The 17054-nt window shown below is 42.2% G+C and overlaps 1 pseudogene; it reads left to right on the forward strand.

The window, feature by feature from the left end:
- The first annotated feature begins 9890 nt into the window (after positions 1-9890).
- LOC133053153 (endogenous retrovirus group PABLB member 1 Env polyprotein-like) lies at positions 9891-11315 on the forward strand (annotated as a pseudogene).
- The last annotated feature ends 5739 nt before the right edge of the window (positions 11316-17054 follow it).

A 17054-nucleotide genomic window follows, 5' to 3' on the forward strand; every position in this document is an offset into this window, starting at 1 on the left:
TAAGACTATCTCTTACTACCTACTGGGACTGTCAACACTGGAGGAATGTGAAGCAGCAGAGCAAGTAGGGCAGGAAGGAGCCAGGAGAGTGCAAGAACAGACTAAGTCACTTTTCTTCATTGAAGATCTGTGGGATCTCCAGTCAACTGCACTGGAGATTGGGGGCTGAAGAAGCTTTAAATTGTATAGGAGAAGAATTTTTAATTTTGAGTGGTTGAACTTTGTAATGCTTATTGATTATACTATTGTAAATATCTGAGAGTAGCCTAAAAACTAACGGGTCATGTATGTAACATAATGTGCAATTGTAATGTGTTACCAAATGAAAGCAGGGTAAAGGAATAGAGAGTGATGAGGTGATATTTTACATAAGTTAGTGAAAGAATGCTTCTCAGAGGATGTGATACAAATGAAGTGAAGAACCAGGCCCTAGTTATATCCTTAGCCCTCATCCCTTTTCAGTGTACACATTCTCCTTGGACTATTTCATCCATTTCCATGGCTTGTTTCTCCTGATGACTCTCAATCTTGAATCTTTACCCTAAATTTTCTCCTGATCTTCAGGCTCATATATTTAATGTCTACTAGATATCCCCATTTCAGTGATCACAACTATTTCAAACTCAACTTCTCCCAAATTAAACTTCATTTTCCTTCCAAACCTCTTCTGTCCCCAGTGTTGTCCATCCTAGTTAATAGCATACAAATAGCACAAATCAGAAATTGTCCCCATACCTAACTCATCCCCAGATCCTATTGTTCTCATCACATAAACAAATCTTGAAATCCTTCTCACTGCCACTACCCTAACTCAAGTCATAACCATCTCTCACTTGGACTACAATAATAACCTCCTGACTGGTCATCCTACTTTCAATCTATCTTCTACCCTGCAGCTAAAGTAATCTTCCTTAAAGTCAAACAGGATAATGGAGAAACTCAATGGCTCTTGATAGTTCTCAGAGTTGTCTTTCATGTGGCTTAGAGGGACTTTCATGATCTGCTTCCTATCTTTTTTTTTAAATTTTCAATTGGTTTTATTTTTATATTCTCAAAGTTTTTGTTAAAGGGTAGGCTCTCTTAGCTATTTCTAAATTTTTACTTATATTTTTAGTTGGTGGAAAATTGTTTTACAGTTTTGTGTTGGTTTCTGCTGTACAACAACATGAACCAATCAAAATTATATATATATATATATATATATATATATATATATATATATATATATATATATATATATATAGTATGTGCATGCTCAATCATGTCCGACTCTTTGCAACCCTCTGGACTGTAGCCCGCCAGGCTCCTCTCTCCATGGGATTCTCCAGGCAAGAATACTGGAGTGGGTTGCCATATCCTTCTCCAGGGGATCTTCAGTACCCAGGGATTGAACTGGGATTTCTTGCAACTCCAGCCTTCACAGGCAGATTCTTTTACCACTGAGCCATGTATATATCCCTTCCCTCCTGAACCTCCTGCTTCCTATTTCTTACATGCCATCTCTTCCGCCACTCCTTGTTCTTGAGTGCTCCTCTCGCAATCAACCTAAATGATCTGCACTTCCAACCAAACCCCAAATTCTCTTACATCCCTTCCATCTTCCCTTTATCTTTGCCAGGCTAATCCTTTCTCACTCTTCAGCTCACATATGATCTCTTCTGGAAAGCCTTTCCTGTACCCCACTAATATGGGTGCCTGTCCTCTGGGTTCCCACTGCCCCACAGCACCTTCTACATATCTTGGAAACAGCACTCACTCCATGGCATTCTCATTGTTCAAGTGGTGGACCTTCCCATTAAAATGTGAGCCCCTTGAGAGCAGAACCTATGTCTTATTAATCTCTGTATCAGTAAGACCTGAAATGTAACACAGGTTCTCTTTCAAAATTCAGAGTGTTCCTCTGCCTGAATTCTTCTTTTCTTTATTCTTCCTTGCCCTTTAAATTACCAATCATTCCTAAAGATTTCATTAGCTTATCCTATAGGATGTTTGTGTGCTAAACAGCTAGCAGATTCATTTCTCCTAGGTTCTCAAAGTTGCCCCTTGTCCCACAGGACATTTGGCAATATCTGGGGGTACTTTTGGCCAGCACAACTAGGGGAAGGAATGAGGTGCCACTGGCATCTAATAGGTAGAGGCCAGGGATGCTTCTAAACAACCTGTAGTATACACTGGAGTGGGTTGCCATTCCCTTCTCCGAGGGATCTTTCTAACCCAGGGATCAAACCCAGGTCTTCTGCATTGCAGGCAGGTTCTTTACTGTCTGAGCCAGCAGGAAAGCCCCCAGTATACAGCACAGCCCACACCTCCCCCCAACAACAAAGAAGTATCCAGGTGAAAACATCAATAGTGTGGAGGCTAAGAAACCCCACCCAAGGGCAAGCAAAGCCCTCATCTCTGATGGAATTTCTAGCCTTGTTTTTCTTATGCTGAATTACAGAGCTGCCTATGAAATCCAGTCCTGTCTTCTGGGGTCTAAGATAATAATGAGGAGGAAAAGGGAGTCATAAAGATGAAGTCCTTTTGGTCCTGGGTTTTCCTGGATGAGCAAAACCACATTTCAGTATGTGTTAAAACTCATATTTGGGAAAATACTTTCTCTACAGGGAGATATACCATTCTACACATGGCCCAAAGTGCTTTAACTAGATTCAGAGAACTCTTTAGAGCTACTATTTTTGGCTTTACATGCATTATCTCTTTTAATCCTCACAATAGCCCTATAAATTAGGCACTGTTACTATCTCTGCTTTACAGATGAAGAAACTGTGGCTCAGAGAAGTTAAGTAACACATTAATGATAAAGGAAGGAATAAATACTTATATCCAACACCTTTCTATTACACCATGCTAGGATGCTTCAGTACTGAAAGCATATAAAAATCAAGTTCTCAACACAGAAATATCTTCTAATTCTTCCAACAGTTTGTTTGCTTCTATCAAACTTAAAAAAGAAAAAGTAGCTTGGTATCCACTCTTAAGTCCAGTTAACCCTTTGCTTGACTCTTCACACTTGAGTAGGACCCATCTTCCTTTGGTACATTTCCATTAGGGGCACTGTAGTCCAAAAGGATCAGGCCTGGGCTGAGAATCAAAAAGATATAAGCTCAATTTGATTAATCATGTGTGCTTAAAAAATGACTCATGTACATCACTGTTCCTTGGTTTCTTACCTTCAAAATGATAAAGTTTGATTATGATAAAAATAGGATATGAGAGATGTGATATATCCCACATACAGTCTTTTCTAATATGCAACTTTAGTGTCATTTCTCAGGCTCAGGTCCAATCCCTAGCCTAAGGTCCCTAGGATTCCATCTGCTTTTCCTTCTTTGCAAAAGTGCTGCTGCCATTTCTATTCCCTTGAGGTTCTCATCAGTATTCCCATTCTACCATTCTGTAGAGTGGGAAACCATCTCAGTACTGAGAGAGTCATTTCCTAGGCAGGTTGATAAGAAGTCTAGGAGTCTCCAAGGAGAGAGGGGTCTGGAATTCTCAAGGAGGAAGAAAGGACAAACTTTTTTTGTCCTTCTACATTCCTTAAGATTATATAACAATAATGTATCCTGCTTGAGGACAGTCTCTGGAAAAAACCTTCTGGCTAATCCTGTTATCTTAAGGTGTAAATTATGGGAGTAGGTCTAGTGAGGTCTTTACAACCTCCAGACATTCTTTGGATTCACTGTAATAACTAATTAGAGTGTATAACTCCATGGCTAACACTAGCAACACTTTCTGCCCCCTTCCGATGCCTATGTCAGAAGCTTTCTCTATCTCCTTTATATTTTAATAAAACTGTATTACACAAAAGTTCTGAGTGATCAAGCCTCGTCTCTGGCCCCAGATTGAATTCTTCTCCTCCGGAGGCCAAGAATCCCAGCATCTTTGCATGTTCAACAACAACCTTTCATCTTGGGGGCTCATCCGGGATTCTTCAGGAGGAAGTAAGGATGCTTGGAGCTCTAGTTCTTTGTTCTCCTAGCGAACACGTTTTCTGCTGTACTTTACTAACTCTATGGTGTGCTTGCGTGAATGAATGAAACACCCTGCATGAAGCAAGTGAGGAGCCCTGCTCTGCGGTTCCATGGTGACCTCATACGGCTTATGGTAGAAACCTGTCGGGGGTTTATACCAACCTGCCAATGCCAAAAGGCACCCAATGTCTCCTTCGGGGACTAACCAGAAATGGGCAAAGCATGTGGACCGAACTCTCCTTTCTCGGTCAAACTTTTTGGTCTCTTTGACCAGTTCATAACTCCTTGGAATTAGAAGTACCAACCTAATCTGTCGGATCATTGATTTTCAAGGGACTTGTGATCTATGCTGTTACTGCGTACTATGACTTAGGTCCCAAACTTGGATTGGTAGTCAGGAAGCGCCTAGCCTCGCTAGGCAAGGAAAGTTTGGAAGCTAGATGGAGCTCTAGCTCCAAGAGCATCTCTGAGGTTAAAGGTTACTCAGATTGGAACTACAAGGGATTTTTTTTTTCCCTTTGGTAACACTGGCTCTTAGTGGACCAGAGGAGACTCTTATACTGATGTGGTGACGCTTAGGAGGCTCTTATATTGGTGTGGTGACACTTGGAAGGAACATCTCAGTTTTATGTTTTTTGTTTTTATGTTTATTGTGGTCAGGAATGTACTCAGGGTCATACACAGGCACTCAGGTGACGAATGTTTCCCCCAGCTGTTTAGCCTGGGAAGCATTCCGGAAGGTTACTCTGATTGCACCCCAGGTGGCATCAGAGGTAAACAAGGTTTTAATGGTGAGGAGCTGGATGTCAGTCAGGGATGCCATCAGGTCTACCCCTGGTGCATCTCCACCCCTACTTGGTGGTAGAACCAGAAGGGACGAGTATATCGCCTGCATTGGTAAGGGACAGACTAAGTCCGACCAGGAAAGAAATGCTTTGGTGTAAAGTCTGTCTACACCCCCATCTAGAGCAGGGAGGGATGCCTCCAGTAGAAAGAGGGTACTGGTTGCTTTTTTTTCTCTTACAGATGGGAGCTAACAATTCCAGCCTTACTCCTTTGAACTGTATCCTGAAAAACTGGGATAGATTTGATCCCCAGGGCTTAAAGAAGACACACCTGGTCTTCCTATGTGATACTGCATAGCCACGGTATCCATTGGAGGATGGCGAATGGTGACCGGTTGGAGGGTCTCTTAAGTATAATACTGTTTTACAATTAGACCGGTTTTGTAGAAAACAAGGAAAATGGGTAGAAGTAATATGTGTGTTGCCCTTTTTCTCCCTGTGAAATATGCCAGACTTATGTCCTAAGGGTATAGATTTGGGTGTGACACCTTCAGCTCCCTCCTGTCCTCCTACTTTGCTAGATGAGATGGAGGACAGGAGACCAAGAGATAAAGAAAAGCAGGTTTCTCCAATCTATCCCTGGGATCATATGCGCAGAGCAGCCAGAGAGACTAAGGAACAGCCACACAAGCTATTCCTTCTTCATGAAGCACCCACTGGGAGAAATAATCAGTCTATAAGAGTTAATAAGCCCTTTTCTTATCAAGAAATACAAAAAATCAAGGAGGATCTGGGAGACTATTTAGAGGACCTGGAAAAATATATTAGAGCTTTTGAAGGTGTTACTCTGCTTTATGACCTTACTTGGAAGGATGTGATGTATATCTTGGGACAAACGCTGACTCCCAACTCAAAGACTCGAGTTTTGGGGAAAGCAGTTGCTTATGGAGATGAATGGTTTGGTAATGAATCAGTAGGGAAGAGGGAGGACGAGATAACCGCCCTGGAAATCAGGCGGTCCCACCTACAGAACGAGACTGGGACTACAACACAGCTAAAGGAAGATAGGATCAGAGTCATTTTGTCAGATGTATTCTTGAAGGACTCAGGCAGGCACGTGCTAAGCCATTAAACTATGGCAAATTGGCAGACGTAGAACAGGAGGAGAAGGAAGCTCCTAGTAAATTCCTAGATAGACTGAGAAGCCCTTCGCAGATTCACTGAGATTGATCCCGAAAGTGAAGAGGGAAAAGTGATCTTAAAGGATAGATTTCTCACTCAGTCGGCTCCAGATATCCTCTGTAAGCTATTAAAATGGGCTTATGGACCAAATCAGTCTTTAGATACTCTGTTACAATTGGCTCAGACAGTCTATTATGGTAGGGAATATGAGGAAACGAAATAAAGGCAGAAAAGGACAAAGGAACAGGTCGAAGCCCTCGCAATAGCTATGAAAACAGCCTGAGAAAAATGCCCAGAGGGACCCACGTGAAAAGGGATGGGCTTGCTATTACTGTGGAAAGGCGGGGCACCTCAAGCAGGATTTCCCTCAGGCATCTAAGCCACCCCCAGCTCCATGTCCGGTCTGCAAAGGACCACACTGGAAGAGAGACTGCCCCCAGAGGCGTAGGTTTCAGGGGTCGGACTCTCAAGACAATCAGGACTGAAGGTGCCCGGGGGGTCCCCACACAAGCTCCTGTCCTAATTACACCTGAGGAACCTCGGGTATTAATAACTGTGCCGGGCCAATCCATCGATTTCCTTTTAGATACTGGGGTAACTTACTCCATGCTTACTGAAGCCCCTGGCCCACCTTCTTCCCAATCCGCTTCTATAATGGGACTGTCTGCACGAGCCAAAACATATTACTTCAGTGTTTCTGTCAGTTGTGATTGGGATTCGGTGCTATTTCCACACGAGTTTCTGATAGTGCCAGAGTCTCCCTCAGCCCTTTTGGGGAGGGATATACTGAGCAAGGTCCATGCCTCTGTTTTCATGAATATGGAGCCTTCCCTTTCTCTCCCTTTAATTGAATAAAATGTAAATCCTAGAGTATGGGCTGATGGAAAATCTGTGGGTCGAGCACAAAATGCTATTCCTGTAGTTGTCAAGCTCAAAGACCCACACTTATTTCCACATAAGAAGCAGTATCCACTGAAACCTGAGGTTAAGGAAGGGTTAAAACCCATCATTGAGAATTTAAAGGAGCAGGGACTATTAATTCCCTGTAACAGTCCATGCAACACTCCTATTTTGGGTATACAGAAATCAAATGGTAAATGGAGACTAGTTCAAGATTTATGAATAATAAATGAGGCTGTAGTTCCTTTACACCCCGTGGTGCCTAATCCTTATACTCTATTGTCTGAAATTCCTGAACGAGCCAAATATTTCTCGGCAATTGATTTGAAAGATGCATTTGGCAAAGGAAAGTCAATTTCTATTTGCCTTTGAGGACCCTACACAGCCAGCTTCTCATTTAACCTGGACGGTTTTGCCCCAGGGATTTCATGACAGTCCTCACTTATTTGGACAAAGTTTGTCACGGGATCTACAAATCTTTAATAGCTCCGAAGCCTTGGTGTTACAGTATGTAGATGATACTCTGCTCTGTGCTGAGACAGAGGAAGCTTGTTCACGAGCCTCAGAAGACTTCTTAAACTTTCTGGCAGGCTGCAGTTACAAGACATCAAGAGAAAAGGCTCAGCTTTGTCAACAATCTGTTAGATATCTGGGCCTAATCATATCAGAAGGGACTAGGGCCATAGGCCCAGAGAGAATTTAACCTATACTAAATCATCCCCTATCTATAACTTTAAGACAATTGAGAGGATTTTTGGGAATCACAGGCTACTGTCGCATTTGGATTCCAGGTTATGGGGAACTTGCCTGGCCTTTATATAAACTTATAGCTGAAACTCAGCAGGCCCAAACCGACAAACTGGTTTGGTCTCCAGATACTCAAAAGGCTTTTAAGGTTCTTCAGACTGCTCTCCTGCAAGCTCCTGCTCTGAGCTTACCCACAGGGTCAGAATTTAGTTTGTCTGTCACTGAAAGAAAAGGTGTGACCTTGGGAGTTTTGACACAACCCTGAGGGCCTCACCAGCAACCTATTGCTTATCTAAGCAGAGAATTAGATGTAATTTCACGTGGGTGGCCCCAGTGCCTAAGAGTAATTGGGGCAGCAGCTTTATTAGCACCTGAAGCTTTAAAATTAAGTAATGGATGAAACCTTACTGTACTGACTTCTCATGATGTGAGTGGAATCTTAAATTCTAAGGTTAATATTTGGGTGACAGACAGTAGGCTTCTTAAATATCAGTCATTGTTGTTAGAAGGACCAGTAACTAAGCTTAAAGTTTGTGGAAACTTAAATCCTGCCACTTTCCTTCCTGAGAAGGAAAATGAAACACCTGATCATGATTGTTCCCAATTCCTAACTTTAAATTATGCAGCTCGGGAAGATCTAATGGATACCCCATTAGACAATCCTGACATGCAAATATTTACTGATGGCAGTTCTTTTGTTCGGGATGGAAAGCGTAAAGCAGGTTACACCGTGGTGACTGCTGAACAGGTTTTAGAAGCAAAATCTCTCCCCCAGGGAACCAGTGCTCAGTTAGCGGAGCTTGTGGCTCTCACCCGAGCTCTAGAGTTAAGCAAAGGGCAGTGGGTAAATACCTACACTGATTCTAAGTATGCTTATTTGACTTTATATGCTCATGCTGCAATGTGGGGGAAAAAAAAGACAGTTTAAAACAGCAAGAGGAGAACCTATTAAACATTTCAGACAGATTGAGAGACTTTTAACTGCTGTATATTGTCCTAAAGAAGTAGCTGTTATGCATTGCAAAGGACACAACAAGGATGGGAGTAAAGTAGCTGAAGGTAATCAGCTGGCTGGCTGTCAAGCCAGAAAAGTGGCACTTTATGAAACCCTCTCACTACAGATGCCTTTGATCAGGACAGGTCCTGTGGAACAGGAAAAACCACAATATACTGAGGAAGAATTAGAAAGATATGAGAAAAGAGGAGCAAAGATTACTGATAAAGGATGGTTACAGTCTGGGATGGACAATTAATAACTCCTGAAAGTGCTCAATGGAAAATTCTTAAGGGTTTACACCAGAGTTTTCATTTGGGTGCAGAGAGTACTTACCAGATGGCTTCTCGTTTGCTTGAAGTTAAAAATGTAATGAAAACTTTAAAGAACATTATCAAAAGGTGTCATGTTTGTCAGAAAAACAACCCAAAGACTGAAAAGCTAGCAAAATCTGGATTACAACAAAGTGGAAAGTATCCTGGAGAGGACTGGGAAATTATTTTACTCATTTGCCAAAACCTAATGGATATTCTTGCTTACAATTTTGGATGGATACTTTTACTGGATGGATTGAGGCTTTTCTATGTCGTAGTGAAAAAGTTAAGGAGGTTATAAAGATTTTAATCCATGAAATTATCCCCAGGTCTGGACTGCCACAGAGCCTTCAGAGTGACAATGGCTCCACCTTTAAAGCTGCTGTAACCCAGGGGGTGTCTAAAGCTCTAGGAATAGAATATCACTTACACTGTCCCTGGAAACCCCAATCCTCAGGGAAGGTTGAAAAAGCTAATGACATTATCAAAAGACATCTGTGCAAATTAACTCAAGAGATGCAAGACAATTGGATTAAAATCCTACCCATAGCTTTAATGAGGGCTTGAACTGTCCCCAAAAAGGAGGGACTGTCCCCCTTTGAATGTATTTATGAAAGGCCTTTCTTATGCACAGAGATTGTTATAGACCTTGAAGCCTTGGAATTAACTAATTATGTAACTCAGCTCTCAGCTTTCCAACAGGCATTAACAGAACTCCAGGAGATGACTCCTGACCCAGCCTCTGAGTCAAGCAAGCCTCTATTTGAGCCAGGAACCGAGGTCCTCATAAAAACATTGGGGTCTGTGGGCCCATCCCTCGAGCCCCTCTGGGAAGGCCCTTACCAGGTTATTATTTCTTCTCCCACAGCTGTCAAAGTGCCAGGAATTGATTCATGGATACATCACACTCGAGTTAAGAGGTGGCACCCTGACCAGAATTAAGTGACTTCATTTTATGTCTTTACTTCCTATGCTCTGACTTTGTACTTTTCAGATGGGCCTGATAATCTATGTGAGTCTACTTATGCTGACTCCAAAAATCCTGAGTCTGCTGTTTGATCCTCAAGACAATGCCTTCCTGTCCTGGGTGCACTCCTATGCAGCATTTCACAATCAGTCTAACTGCTGGGTCTGTGGCACGCTCCCCTCTTCATCAGTGGAAGGTTTCCCGTGGTGGACATCTCCACTTCAAGGAAAAGACTTTCTCCTAGTCTGCAAATACCTTTGACAACAATCATATGCGGTGCCTGTTCTTCGTCTGATGACATCTAACAACCCTAAAATGGACTGGTGCAACACATTGTACTTTAACTATGGACATAATGTGACTTTTAATTTTGACTATACACTGTCTTGGTTCAATGACTATTTTGCTACACATAAGGCAAATAGGTCTAGATCTAATGGTTTTTTACCTGACGTTTATCAAATATGGGATGAGGCTATATGGTTAACTACTGAAAAAGGACGTCTAATATCTACTGCCCCTATATGCTGGGAACAAACAGAGCCATCCCCAGAAGTTAGTCAACAACTTAATTATAGTGATTGGAAACACCTGGGATTTTTGCCTCAGGAAATATACAATGTAATCATTCCCGTGTTTTTCAACCCCAATTCAGGTCCTCTCTTTGTCTGGCCAGGCACTGATTGGGACTGGATATCTCAGTCATGCTGGCTTGTTCCAAATGGGACTTATTGGACATGTGGCTCTTACCTATGGGCATGGCTCCCCCCCTCGTTGGATAGGGAGATGCACCCTAGGTCTAGCCTTTACTCACAACTTTATATTTTCAGAGCTTCCAGAAAAGCCTGCTAATTTACCCCACCTTAAAACTCGGTGGGCAAGGTCTGTATTTCCCTGGTATGATTATTTGGCTGCAGTGTTTGTTCCCTCTTTGGGAACTACAGATGTTATGCTACGAGTGGATGCTTGGACTAATTTTACTCAACAGGCATTACAAGATTCTCAAAAAGCTATTTCAGCTCTTAATGCTGAACAAGCACAAATTAGAAAGGTGGTTTTACAAAACAGATTAGCTTTAGATATTCTGACAGCTGCGCAAGGAGGAACTTGTGCCATTATTCATGCCCAGTGCTGTACTTATATACCTGATATGAGCACTAATGTTACTCATTTTACTAAACACATGACCAAGATGATTGGCGCTATGGATACTCAATTGCCTTACTTTGGGAGACGTTAACTACTTCCCCATGGTGGAAAACTATCTTAATTATGATAATTCTGATTGTTCTATTTTTGCTGTTTGCTCCCTGCATCTGTAACTGTGCGATTGGATTTGTTTCTAGTCGCATAAGGGCTTTTAAGTTACAAATGCTTGTCCGAGCTCCTATGAGTGCCACAGCCTCCTCCAGCTATTACCTGGGGCCCCTGGATCAGAGACCCTCAATATGAGGGTTAGGAGAATATGCTGCCTCAACAATTTAGGGACCATGCCCCTAAACAGCAGGAAGTAGTTATGGAACAAAAACAACACCCCTTTCCCTTGGCAACATAATTCTCCTAAAAGAAAAGGGGGGAATGAAAGAGTCATTTCCTAGGCAGGTTGATAAGAAGTCTAGGGGTCCCTAAGGAGAGAGGGGTCTGGAATTCTCAAGGAGGAAGAAAGGACAAACTTTTTTTGTCCTTCTACATTCCTTAGGATTATATAACAATAATGTATCCTGCTTGAGGACAGTCTCTGGAAAAAAACCTTCTGGCTAATCCTGTTATCTTAAAGTGTAAATTATGGGAGTAGGTCTAGTGAGATCTTTACAACCTCCAGACATTCTTTTGATTCACTGTAATAACTAATTAGAGAGTATATAACTCCATGGCTAACACTAGCAAGGGGGTACTCTTTCTGCCCCCTTCTGATGCCTATGTCAGAAGCTTTCTCTATCTCCTTTATACTTTAATAAAACTTTATTACACAAAAGCTCTGAGTGATCAAGCCTCGTCTCTGGCCCCGGATTGAATTCTTCTCCTCCAGAGGCCAAGAATCCCGGTGTCTTTGCGTGTTCAACAACAACCTTTCAATACTCTAGATGACAACCTCAGGAGTTCATTTTATGTAATTTGTTATATCATCACAAAACTAACCCTTCCCTTACAGGAAGTGACTATTACATGGGCAAGAATCAGAGGAAAGCATGGATTGTACAGCTTTTCTGTTGTTAATAAGAACACTGTTGAAGACTGTTCTAGCATCATATATAATGCTTCATAAGAATGGTAGTCATTGTAATAAGACTGTGCCAGCCTTATAAAGCCTCATTTAATTAAGCATCAACATGCCTCCATGCAAAGGAAAGTTTTTGCTGATGCAGTAGCCTATAGTCTAATTTCACACCACAACCTGCATTACTAACCTCTCTCCCATTCTGCTTATATCAATTCTAATATCACAGGCTTAATCTTCAAGGATCTGAAGGTCACATGTCCATCTGTCTTGCTGCTGCCATTCCTTTTTGATAAGGCAATTCAAATTTTCTCTCTTTAGATTTACAAGGAGGGGCTGTCGGCACATCTCTTCACTTAGGTTTAATCTCTGCTTTTTCTCTTTAAATTCTCTTTGTGGTTCTTCTTATACTCCTGCTTGACAATCTTGAGGCTGCTTCCAGTGTGTAGCCAAAGGTATGTGAGGATAAAACCTGACAAAAATAGACTGCAATTACATGTGCAACTAGTACCTGGGAAGCTTCACCAAATTTGCTGAGTCTTAGCACCAATTTTGAGTAAACAAACAAATTTACTGAGAGTCTACCCTTTCCTACCTTTCTATTTGAAGTTCAGTAAACTGACAATTAGGGGCTTCCCAGGTGGTGAAGTGGTAAAGAATCTGCCTGCCAATGCAGGAGCCACAGGAGACGTGGGTTTGATCCCTGGGTCAGGAAGATCCCCTGGAGAAGGGAATGGCAAGCCACTCCAGTATTCTTGCCTGGGAAATCCCATGCACAGAGAAGCCTGGTGAGCCACAGTCCATGGGGTCACAGAAAGCACACATGCAAACTGATAACTATCTCATCTCTGGATGAACTGAAAAGTTGCAACAGGATTTAGAAAAGAAAGATACTTATCTAGAGGACTTAAAGTGGTCTTGCTTAAAGAAGAAGATTGGTTCCTTCTGAGCTCTAAGTCCTATGACTGGCCTATGTCAAAGTTTTCAGATGGTATCGCTTTCTGTAGGTCTTCAAAATAACCACAACAGGAGTTTTTTAGAGTAAAACTAGGGCCTTGAAGAAAAACAACAGGAAAGAAAGAACAAGGATGATGTCAAAACTCCATCCTTCCATTGCTTCTGAGGAAGAAATTGGTAGAAAGTTGATGCTTCTGTTTCTCTGAAGCAGTGACAAATAGATAATCAGATAGGACACCCCCAGGGGGGGAAAAAACTGCACACTGGCATCAGCTAGCTCAGAGTAGCCTCCATTCTGTATACATCTGATAGCTTATGGTGAACGATGTCGGATTCATGATCTCCAAAGAAGAAGATATAGCTTCAGGACCAGGGACCAGGCTTGATCACTCCAGAGCTTTGGTGTAGCAGAGTTTTATTAAAGTACAAAACGGGACAGAGAAAGCTTCTGACATATACATCAGAAAGGGGATGGAGAGTGCCCTACTCACTAGTCTTATCAAGGCCTTTTATGCTTTTATCAGACCCACTCCCCCAACATACATCTTAAATTAACAAGATTAGAACTAACAATAGAATGGTCTTACCAGACTTTAGAACATGCCTCTTAAGATAAAAAGATTAGTCTTGTTAAGGAGAAACAAGGTTCTTGTTAAGGAAAAACATGTCCTCGAGCAAAATACATTGTTATACTAAGACAAAGCAATGTAGAAAAAAAAAAAAAAAAGTTTGTCCTTTTCTCCTCCTTGACAGCCCCAGACCCCTTTCTCCTCCTTGGGGACCCTGGACTTCTTATCAACCTACCTAAGAAGTATCTCTCATCCCACCCTTTTTTCTTTTATATCCAATGAATATTTTCTTCATATCCAATGAATATTTAGGACTGATTTCCTTTAGGATGGACTGGTTTGATCTCCTTGCAGTCCAAGGGACTCTCAAGAGTCTTCTCCAACACCACAGTAGTTCAAAAGCATCAATTCTTCATCATGCAGCTTTCTTTTATAGTCCAACTCTCACATCCATACATGATTACTGGAAAAACCATAGCTTTGACTAGACAGATCTTTGTTGGCAAAGTAACGTCTCTGCTTTTTAATATTCTGTCTAGCTTTGTCATAGCTTTTCTTACAAGCAGCAAGTGTCTTTTAATTTCATGGCTGCAGTCACCATCTGCAGTGATTTTGGAGCCCAAGAAAATAAAGTCTGACACTGTTTCCATTGTTTCCCCATCTATTTGCCATGAAGTGATGGGACCAGATGCCATGATCTTGTTATAAGTGTATATAAAGTTATAAACTTTATATATAACTATCTCAGTTGTAAGTTTCTATAAAGGCCTGGCAAGTTCCCCATAACTCAGAATCCAAACGTGCAGTAGCCTGTAATGCCTAAGAATCCTCTCAATAGTCTTAAAGTCATAGGTAGAGAATGATTTAGTATAGGTTTAATTCTAGAAAGCATCCTTCCAATCAATGACTGAAAAATATTTGGCTCAATCAGGAATTTCAGACAATAAAGTATAAGGGATTAGGCACCACAGGGTGTAAAGAACCACAGCCTCATTTATTATTTGTTAACCCTGAACTTGTTTCCATTTATCATTTGACCTTTTTAATACCCAAAACAGGAGTGTTGTATGGACTATTACAGAGAATTAATAGCCACTGTTCCTTTAAGTTTTCATTGATAGGCTTTAACCCTTCCTTAACCTTGGGCTTTAGTGGATACCGCTTTTGATGTGGAAATAGGTGAAGGTCTTTGAGCTTGATAACAGGAACAGCATTTTGTGCTCGACCCACAGTTTTTCCATCAGCCCACACTCTAGGATTTACATTTTGTTCAGTTAATGGGAGAGAAAGAGCAGGTTCCATATTCATGAAAACAGAGGCCTGGACCTTGGTCAGTATATCCCTCCCCAGAAGGGGTGAAGGAGACTCCAGAGGATAAGAGAATACAGCACAGAGTCCCAGTTGCAGCTTAAAGGATGATTGAAATAATAGCGTTTGGCTCATCCAGACAGTCCCATTACAGTAGTGGATCAGGAGGAAAGTGGACCAGGGGCTTCAGTGAGCACAGTGAAAATTGCCCCAGTGTCTAAAATGAAATCAACTGATTGGACCCCCACAGTTATTAATACCTGGGGTTCCTCAGATGTAATTAGGATGGGAGTTTGTGTGGGGACCCCCGGGCACCTTCAGTCCCGATTGCCTTGAGAGTCCAACCCCTAGGGCCTACGCCTCAGAGGGTAGTCTCTTCTCCAGCAGTGTGGTCCTTTGCAGATCCATGTGGAGCCGGGTGGGGGGGTGGGACTTAGACACCTGAGGGCAGTAATAACAAGCCCATCCCTTTTCACCTGGGTCCCTCTGGGCATTTTTCCTCAGGCTGTTTCAGAGCTGATCTGAAAGCCATTGTTAGGGCTTCAGTCTTTCCTGGTCTTTTTTGCCTTTTCACCTTTTTCCCTTGTATTCTCTGCCATAATAAACCATCTGAGCCAGCTGCAACAGTTTTTCTAAAGACTCATTTGGTCCAAACACCTGTTTTTGTAACTTATGCCGTTTATCTGGAGCTGACTGAGTGAGAAATCTTTCCTTCAAGATCATTCCTCCCTCTGCACTTTCAGGATCAACGTCAGTAAATTTGTGGAGAGCCTACAGTAGTCTATCTAGGAATTTACCAGGAGTTTCCTTCTCTCTTGGTTCTATGTCAGTCAACTTAGCATAGTTTGAAGTCTTAGCATGTGCTTACCTGAGTCCTTCAAAAATACATCTGACAAAGTGACTCTGATCCCACCTTCCTTTAGCCGTGTTAGAGTCCCAGTCTAGTTCTGTTATGGGGATTGCCTGATTTTTGTGGGAAGGAGAGCTATTTCATGTTCCCTCTTTCCTCTTGTCTCACAATCAAGCCATTTGTCTCCAAAAGTAGTAGCTTCCCTAAACCTCTAAAAGTTTCTGAGTCAGGGGTCAGCGTCTGTCCCAAGATATACATTACATTTGTCCAAGTAAGGTCATAAAGTTAATCCCATAAAGGCTTCTATGTAATTTTTGGATCCTCTAAATAGTCTTGAGTGCAATTGGGACTGTTTGAATTTCTACACTGAGACTGAGGCAACCCCTCCTGGAAGGGTGCCCTGATTCTTGGCCTGTTCAGTTGGGAGCCCCAGATACAAGGGCAAAGTAAGAGCATAGGAGGGAGCTGAAGGTTTCACACCCGAATCTGCACCCTTAAGACACAAGTCTGGCATGTCTCACAGAGAAATAAAGAGCAACACATGTGGCACTTCTCCCCATTTCTCTTGTTTTCTATAGGTCAAACTAAAAGGGGTGGTTCTTGGAACTGCTAACTCCCTTCTGTAAGAGAGAAAAAAAGCAGCATCTACGCTGTGGCTTTTTTCTACCAGAGGCATCCCTCCCTGCTCTAGATGGGGGTGGAGACAGACTTTTCACAGAAGCTTTCCTTCCCTGGTCAGACTTAGTCTCCTCACTCTACCATTGAGTCAGGTGGAGATGCACCAGGGATAGACCTGAAAGCATCCCAAGTTGATTTCCAGTTCCTTACAACCAAGACCTTTGTTTGATTTGCCCTTTTCCTCTGATGCCACCCAGAGTGTAACAGAGTAGCTTTGTGGGATATTTCCCAAGCTAGGACTACTAGGGGATGCATCCATCATTCATGTGCCTGTGTACATTCCTGAGTACAATCCTGACCACTATAGAAGCAGTGAGTCATCACCACATCAGTAAGCCACTGGAGAGCTTTATCTAATTCATTAAGAGCTAGCACTACCAAAGGAAAAGTCCTGCTGTACTTCCAATGAGGGATTCCTGACCTGTGTTCTTAGAAACCTCATGCTTGCAAGCAGCACTTCCATCTATATAGTTTGGAGGCAGAGGTCTGGCCCCGTATGGAAGCAGCCAAGAGAGAGATGCTGCTGAAGCTAGAGTTTCACCTAGTTCCCAAATGTGCTGCTGGAGCTAGAGTTCAACCTAGTTCCCAAATGTGCTCCTAGCAAGGTTGGG

This window comes from Dama dama, chromosome X (genome assembly GCF_033118175.1).
Source record: "Dama dama isolate Ldn47 chromosome X, ASM3311817v1, whole genome shotgun sequence".
Lineage (NCBI taxonomy): Eukaryota > Metazoa > Chordata > Mammalia > Artiodactyla > Cervidae > Dama > Dama dama.